Below are 8,748 nucleotides of genomic sequence, written 5' to 3'. Positions count from 1 at the left end.
CTTCTCGGCAGGTGTCCTCACAGCTTGCTTCATCTGTCCCAGCCCCGAGTTCTGCAGGGCATGAGCTTTCTTTTTACCGTGTCAATGGCAGGTTCTAGAACAATGGCTTCTAGATCCGTTTTCAGATTACCAGATACCTTTCTAATGGAAACAATAGTGGTGATGTGGTTGAGAATTGCATCAGAGCGAGCAGCGTTTCTGCAGCACCAGGAGGGCAGACTTTATTTGGAGCCAGATTCTGCAGTCAAAGCTTGGGCATGTATCACAGCAGTGCAGCACGGTGCTGATCAGCTCTGGAGGGGACGCACCTCGAGCACTGCGCTCAGCATGGGGCCCCTCACTAAAGAAAGACATCGAGGCAATGCAGCGTGGAGGAGGGCAACGAAGCTCTTTAGGGTCATGAGCACGAGTCTGATGGGGAGAGGCTGATGGGGAGCGGTTGAGGGGACCGGCATAGTTCAGTGTGGAGATGAGGAGGCTCGTGGGAGCCCCGTGTTGGTGGGAGCGCCCCACCCGCTGCGCTGCCCCGGAGCCCCCCGCACGTCGGCGCATCACGGCCAGGCCCCAAGCGGCACAGGCCGGCCGGCCGCAGCGCCACCGCCCCACAGCCAGGCCGCGGGTGGGCGGACCGAGGCGGATGATGGACGGGCAGTTCGGCCCACCCGGAGGGCGGCGGAGGCGGGTGCCGCCTATCAGGGCCGGCGGGCGGCCGTGAGTGGCGGCGGGGCGGGGCCGGCATCCTGGGCGTGTGCCGCGGCCGCCGGCGGGGCGCGCTCCCGCTCGGTTGCGCTCCCCCCGCACGCACATTGTCCGGGCGGCGGCGGCACGGAGCGCCCCGGCGCCCGGTGCCAATGCGGGGCGGGCGCGGCAACCCGGGGGAGCCTCCGCCACCGCGGTGGAAACTTCACCTCGCCGCCGGTCCGACGCACGGCTGAGAGCGGCGAGAAGCCCCGGGCGGCGGCGGCGGAGGGGCGGGGGGGGATCGCTCCATTCGGTGGTCGAGTTTGTTTGTTTTTTTCCCCCGGAAAAAAAAAAAAAAAGGAGGAAGGAAAAAAAAAATCCCCAAACCCAAAAAACCGAACGCCAAACAGCGCGATTCCAACGCAAACTTCCGCCGCCCTCCGCAGGACGCGCATCCCGCCCGGGTGAGTGACCGGGGACGGGACGGGGCGGGGGGGATCACGGGGGATCCCGGGGTCCGCAGCCGCCCGCCCACCTGTTCGCGGGGTACCGGGCGGCCCCGCCTGCTCGCCCCTCCGCTGCGGGTGGGCCCGGCCCCGGGCAGCGCCCTGCGGGGAGCGGGGGCACCTGCGCGGCGCCGCCGCCGCCTCCCTCCGCCCCGCGCTGCGCCCCAACACCCCCCAGCGCGGGGCCGTCCCCGCCTTCGCGGCGCGCTGCGGGGGGCGGCCCGCAGGTGGCGGAGCGCGGGGCGTGAGGCTGCGGGGCCGGCGGCGCCTCCCTTCCTCCGAGGGACGCTGCGGTGCGGCTGCACCCATTGCGGGGAGGAGTCCGCGGGCGGCACGGTGGGAAGGAGGCTCCGCGGGACGGGAGGGAGGGAGGCTCGGCCCGCCCGCATCCGCACGGGATGGGCTTCGGGAGGCCGGAGACAAAAGAGCCGGTGAGGAATCGGGAAGGGCTGCGGGGTGCCCGGAGGAGGGCGGATGGAAGCATTGGGAAGAGCCGCGCTGTTCCCTACCTGAAGTTGTCTCCGTCGCTCCGTGCAGTTACTCCCGGCTGCCTCGGCGGTGCCCGATAGGCACGAGCTCCTGTTGGCCGTGCTCCTCTGCAGAGCCTGATCCAAGCACGCACGGAACTGTGCGCCTCGGGCACCCGGCACCGTGCAGGAGAACAGGGAGGGATGCGTGTACCACAACTGCGTGTGCCAACACGGGGCTATGGTGCGGCCACTCTTCCTCCCCCAGCCCAGGCCATCAGAGATAAGGGGACGCAGGCACTGCTTTGGTCAGAACTGCTGATGTATTTATCCTTGCAGAACTCTGAAGTGTTCTGGTTTTGCAGCTGGAGAATGAAGCTTGCATGGTTTTCCCAGTGCTTGCAAGAGAGCTGTGGCTGTGAAGTCATCTGTCCCCCCTTTGCACACCCAGGCACTGCAGCCCACTCCTCTGGCACAGTCCCGGTCTGATTAACAACGTGCAAACGGTGTTGTTTCAGCAGCAGGGCAGCCAGAGCTGAAGGAATTCCTGGCTCGGCCTGCTGGTGGGCCTGCAGGCTGGTGGCTGTCACTGCTGGGCCGTGCTGGGTGGGTGCTGTCAGCACAGCCTCCAGATCTCCATGCAAACATTGGTGCAGTCATACCTTTTCTGTTTGTGCTGTGATCTGGTAATTAGCAATAGTGACCTCCATTTGGGGTCACGCTCGTGCCATGATATTGAAGTAAGACCAAAGGCCTAAGGGAGGCTCTTCTGTGGGCTCTGTGAGTCACTTGAGAGGGGTTGCCGTGAAGCTCCAAAGGAGATTCTTTGCTCAGAGCATCATGAGGGGACTCTTACAGTGCTGTTGGACCAGAAAGGGAGAAGCAGGCTGACAGTTGCTGCTTGACTTCTTTCCTTGGCTCCTCCAAGAAGCAGTGAAGCAGGCTGCTGGCACTTAGGAAGCGTTCCATGGGAGAGCAGCAGTACTAAAGCACCATTTGCCACATCGCTGTCTTCCTTAACCTTCTGGGGAGGTAAAGTGCAGCTTCCAAACATCTGTTACCCAATATGACAGCCCAACAGCATGGATCCCCTCCAGCCTTCCCGCTCATCCAGGCTGGGCTGTCCACAGCGTTTGTCACCAGGACTCAAAACTTCACGCTTTTGAGAGAAAAGAGCCTTCTGAAGTTGATTGAGAGGGAAAAATCAACGTGGTGAAAACTGAGGCAAAGGCTGCCCTGTGTAGAGTTCTTGGTGAAGAAGCAAAGGGGCAGGAATGCTGACCAGGCCCCAGCTTGCCATCTTTCAAGGTGCATTGTGCTGCTCTGCTTTGGGCAACCCAGAAGAGCAGCACAGTTGCACCCCAGGCTCATATATTTAATTGTAATTTATTACCAGCTTCGTATTTAATATATATTTTTTTGAAGTGTAAACTTAGAGCCAGCAGATAGATGTATTATTAGTTTAATATTGGTAAGAATTGAATGCATTCAATGCTTTTAATTGTACAAAATGCTATTTCATCAGCTTTACGGCTCACTGGATGCCAAAAAGGAATATTAAGTAAATTATTTGACAAATACAATGAGTTTAAACAAATGACATCTGCTAAGTGCTGCTCAGCTGCTCTACCCTGTCCCATTCCTCTTTCTCTCATCGCCTTTCTAGTTTCCATTCTACTTTTTCACAGTTTCTCTTTTCCTGAGCTGTTCTTAGTATCTGTTTCACTTACTTCCCCCACCCCCCCTTTTTTTCTTTCTCCCTTTACTTTTATCTCTCAGTCTATCATGGCTTTTCTTTCATCTGCCTTATTTTTCAGCCACTCTTTTCAAGCTTTCCAAGTCTAAATTTTCTCCCTTTTACTCCACCTTGGTGGAGATTTTGACTGAACTCTTTGTCAGCAGCTGAACTAAACCCAGTGACTGTATGAAGATGTTTGCTCAGTGGCAGCGCTGCTCTGCCTCTCCCTGGCATTCTGGCTGGTTGTGAGAAGGGTGTTTCTGCAATTCTGGAGTGTTCTTCCATCACTTATTTTTGCTTGTGCCTTTACAATGTGATTTTTAACTGAATAATCCAGTGTCTTAGAATACAAAGAGAATGACCAGGATCAAATGACAGACTTGTTTTTGTGTCTTTGTGCAAGTGATGTAATGTATCTTCTAAGTGATGCATGCTGCACTTTCCTGCTGTAGGTACAGGAGTTACATGATGACACCTCTTTGTATTGGGAAGGAAAGGTCTCTGCTGAAGTGATTGAAGTCACACCGTTCCTCTGTCACGTGAAATGCTTTGAGTGCTCTGCTATAGTGAGCAGTCCTGGCAGCACATAGTCCTGAAGCCATATTGATCGAGGAGGATGGGGCCAAGAGGAATATGCTTTTGCAGTTAATTATTTACTGTGGAGAGAGAGCAAAGCTGGTAATAGTTGGTTTATAATTATAGATATCCAAAGGAAAATGCCTCGAGATGATCTGTGTTGTGTTGTCACCTGCTCGTTGGTCTCTCCTTAACATGGAACCAGCATTACTTCACAACTAGCTCAGCGAAATTAAAACTTCACTTATCAACTTCTTGCTGCCAGAACACAATTCTGCAGCTTGCAGTGTGTGCAGCAAAGTGCCTTGATTTTTTCACGCTGGCTGAGGTGTACTTGTACTAATATACAACCTGCCTAGGCATCCATCTGAGGGTGAAGTGGGCTCTTGGAACAGCTAATCCAGCTCTCCAAGTCTGGTGCTGACAAATGGCTTTGTGGGTAAATGCAGTGGACCCAGGAGTCCTGACTCCATCTCTGCTGTTGTCTGGGCTGGTTGCTTTCAGCTCACCAGACCTCTCCTTTGCTGCGAGCAGTGCTGACCCTCCTGCTGGGTGAGGGTGCTCTGGTAATGCAGTACATAGCACTGGGCACAACTGTAAGTGTAGTTTTCTTCTTGCATTGCTAAAGCCATTACAAATGAAGCTGCTCACGCTGAAGTTAAATTTGAGAGCTGACGGTGCTGAATTTAGATGCACGTAGGAGCAGTAACATGACAAATGCAAAAAAGGGACACTGCTGCATCCACAGTTCTCTGGGAAGAGGCCTGTACATCTGATTACGTAGCATCCTTGGTGATCAGCAGACATAGGGAGGAGCTGCAACCTGTAAAAAGAAGAGGAGGATGTCCTGTGTGCAGGAGAAGGCAGTGAGATGTAAAAAGCCAGAGAGCAGGAATGAAACAGGAGAAACCAGCACACACCAGGGGGCTGTGCTCTGCTCCCATTCTGCAGGAAAAGAAGCGAGGAGTCAAAAAAGAGATCTGTGAGAGAAGGCATTGCTGAGGTTGCTGCAGCACGAGGTGGATGCATGCTGTCCTGCCAGACTAGCCTGAATCAGAGCCAACACCTCCTTTAGGAAACACAGGCTCTGGTGAACAGTCTCTGAAGGGAGTCATCTCATTGAAAGCTCTTTTGTCCAAAGCAAGTAGACGTCTTGATTGGAGGCTTGTTAAGAAGTGAGCTCAGTTCATCAGCTGTCTGTTGGCATATCAGACTGCCATCATGTAAGCAGCCACAGCTTGCTCCAGTGCTGAGGCTGTTTTGATGCTTTGCATTGTCTTCAGAAATTCTGTGGTTTGTGTATAGCTCTGCTCACAGCCTGCTCCAAGTCAAAGAGGAATGTGTATAAAATAGGTTTGAATATATGAAATTAGTCTGCTCATGATCTATTTAGTCACTTGTTCTTTTCACTACCCACGTAGCTGCTGCTGCAGCTGCCTGGCATGGTTCTAGCTCTGTATTTCTGCAGTTGCAGTAGTATCCATGCCCTGTTCCTTCATCTGGCTTTGTTAGAGCAAGGATGAGAAATCAGAGTGCTCGCTATTTGTAACATGATAGAAAGCACAGCAATAACAGCAGAGTAGCAAGGCCCTAGGCTACAGCAAGCAAGGATTTGCTCAAATGGCTGTAAGTACAGAAATAAAGGAAGTGAGCTACTTACCTTCAGAAGGCTCCAGGTACACAGGGATCTCCAGCAAGATACCCTCACCTCCACTGCCAGCCCTTAAATGAGATCTGGGAAGGGGTGGATCCTGGCTTTACCCCTTCCTATCACTCAGGTACATTGTATGCACCTGACATCCTCTGGGTTAGCCCTGCCTCCCTACCAGGTGCTCAATCACTGCTTCAGGCTATGACTTAGCATTTCCACTACACTATTACTGGAGGTACCAGAGTTCATCTTGTAGAAGGAGAGTGGGCTTGAGAAGCCAACCTTTTCAATGTGATAAGCACATGAAGCATCACTGTTGCTTGAAGGTTAATGGGATGAAGTCCAGCATCTGTCTGTGCTAATTCTGTAGCTGACTGTCCTGTTGTCTCTCCTTGCATCCGTGTATGATATCATAGCTGCCCTGATGTGGGATAGCTGCCTGGGGGGCTAGGCAGGGGGAGGATATCGCTTTATTGCCGTGTGCTGTGACTTCCATCTGGCAGCCAGTGTGGCTGCTGATGGACAAGGAAGTATGCACAAATCCCTGCTTTGCTTTCTACCTCCTCCTGCTGCTGGGGGGGATGTGGTGGATGGGGCTGGTATTTGAGCCTCTGAGGGTGGTCTCGGGGGGGGGGGGGACAGATAGATTTCTTCAAGAAGCAAAATCTTTACTTTTTATTCCAACTTGTTTCCCTAATCTAATCTATCCAAACAATTCTCTGGCAGCCAGAGCTCATATATTTTTAAAAAAGCCAAGAACACACCGCTGTGGAGGGGAATGTATTGTGACAGTTTAATTTGCCACTGAAATATGGTCACCTCTGGGGTAATTCAGAGAAACCATAGAAGAGCGAATGATAAAGCTGTTCAGAATGGGAGGTGAGTAACAGGAGGCTGCAGAGGGAAGATGCCTACCTAGAAATGTAATTCCTGGACTTCTGGTTTATCTTCTTGTTCCTTTGGCTCTGCGATGGGGCTGTAGCCTTAGCTCTGCGTCACGCTGGTGGTAGCTGGCTCTAGAGGTCAAATGGAGTCAGAAGGGAAGGTGGAGTATTTCAGCACATCACAGGTCAGGCTTGTCTTTTTCTTTTTTTGAAGCTTATGTTGCTGAATGCATACATGAAGGATGAGTGTTTTGATGTGCTTGTGGATAGAAAATGAAGAATGGCTCTTGCCTGTGGATATGAGGAAAGGGACTGATACTGCTCTGTGCTCCAAGGGCTGCTGGGAAGTTGCATGCAGCAGGTCCCTGCCTGCAGAGCCGACAGTGCAGCGAGCTCCCTGTTGGCAGAGGGCAGGTGTGGAGATGGGTTTTCAGAAAACCAGCTCGGTGGTTCTGCAATGTGTGACGTGAGCCAGTGCTTTAAATATACACATCGCTGCTGCTGTCAGGAAACCTTCCAGGTCCCAATCTCTTGCAATGTAGCTCCAGGTGAAAGCAAGTTGCTTCATCTTATGCTTTGTAGGAATTAAATATTGTTGATTTCAGCAATAAATAGTGGCAGTGAGATCTGCGGGATCTAAGGACTGTGGGAGTGCCTGCACCCAGTCCCTGGTTGGGAACTATTGAAAGCCCAGGACAGCTGACTGGGAATTGTAGCTACCAGCACTTCTGTGCAAATTCTCTACCTGCAGTCCCTACGTTTTGAAGAGAAAACAAGGCATTTACAAGATGCTTATAAGAATACAAAGGAAATCCAGCACAAGTTTTAGAGGGGAAGACATACAATTTTAAGTGAAGAAGTATAGAGTTGCTTCTGTTGTCCCGTTTAGGGTCCTCAAAACCAGCGGTGTCTGAAGAGTGTGCTCCTTGTGAAGAGAGTAAAAGCTGAATGTGTAGCAGAGGGTTGGGTTTTTTCAGGGCATGCTAATAAACGCGGGTTTTTTGGCAGGGTTTTTGATTGCATTGCAACAGGGTTACAAGGTCTTGTTCAAATTCTGCTGAAGTCAGTTGAAAAACGATGTTGACTGCAGTGAGCATGGGCTGGCAGTCAGGACGGCATCTCTTAAGGCGCTTCAGGTTTACCTCTCCTTTATTTCAAAGTCTGCACTTAGAACAAGTTTATTCAATTTGCAGCTTAGTGTGCCTTCAGTTCATATCCCTGAGGAGGGGGAAAAGAAGGAAGAAAAAAATGAAGCAAACAACAAATCAGAATAGTCCCACAGCTCCTGCTATGGACATGGGCTGTGGCTGGCAGCTGGTGCATGCAGCTGGACAACCACTGGTTGCACCTTCTCAGCTTGGCTGGCTCTGCAGGTGCCTGTTGGGATTCAGACAGAAGGAGAATAATGGTTAAAATCTGAGGTAGGAGCCCACAGATCCAGTGATTGTACACTGGGATGGATGCAGAAGAAAAAGCTCTGCCACCAGAAAGTCAACCTTTCAGGGAGCTAATTCAAACTTCTCTTTGTCCTTTGAACCCTTCAGTAGGTAAATGTCATGTAGTTCTTTCTATGCTTTTTCTTTTTTTTTTTTTTTTTTTTTTTTTTTTTTTTGTCTATTTGATTTGAGGGCTTTATGCAGCAACTTACTCCTCATTCATCCTGCTGTCAAGGAAGTTATTCTGCCTGCAGTCCCTGTTTGAGCTTAGCTTTCTTATTTTCTGTAGCACCAGGGCTGATGGCTTCACAGATCTTACTATACCTCCTCCATCTCCTCCCTGGCCAGTCTAGCAGCACGACAGCTCCATTTAATGTGTGCTCTCCCATTTGGCTTCCTGCCCCCAGACTCATTATTTTGCGTTTGTCTGTATTGAGCTCCAGTGCTGTCAGCCCCAAAGGATCATATATCTCAGAAGTCATGAAAAAAGAGATGGGTCTGAAAATCCCAAGTCTCTTCCTGGTGTGTGCAGATTGCACGTTTCTGCAGCCATCCCCCAACCCTGCTGTTTGTGTTCATCCCTCTCTGCCCATCCCAGCAGTAAAGCCAAACCTTCAGGGCTCAGTAGTTCTCACTGCACAGAGCGCTTGGCCCCTGGGACTATTACCACTCCTTTTTTGCTGATGCAGAGGTGGGTTGAGACCTGAAGCTCTGCCTCCTCTTCACTGGGCTAACAGTCCCCAAAATGACTTGGATCCATTTGGAATATTGTTCCATGGAAAACATTGTGGAGTTCTCTCTGCAGTAGG

General features: G+C 51.6%; 1 long non-coding RNA gene across 1 annotated transcript; it reads right to left on the bottom strand.

Annotated features, from left to right (window-relative positions):
• Positions 1 to 1,695: 1,695 nt before the first annotated feature.
• On the bottom strand, positions 1,696 to 5,676 carry LOC116653497. The gene is made up of 2 exons (XR_004307471.1): positions 5,629 to 5,676; positions 1,696 to 5,286 (listed from the first exon to the last, which is right to left on the bottom strand). It is a non-coding gene; the product is annotated as an uncharacterized LOC116653497 (long non-coding RNA).
• Positions 5,677 to 8,748: the final 3,072 nt, after the last annotated feature.

Source organism: Coturnix japonica, chromosome 5, assembly GCF_001577835.2.
Source record: "Coturnix japonica isolate 7356 chromosome 5, Coturnix japonica 2.1, whole genome shotgun sequence".
NCBI classification, from domain to species: domain Eukaryota; kingdom Metazoa; phylum Chordata; class Aves; order Galliformes; family Phasianidae; genus Coturnix; species Coturnix japonica.
This window is presented reverse-complemented; position numbering and strand designations above follow the sequence as displayed.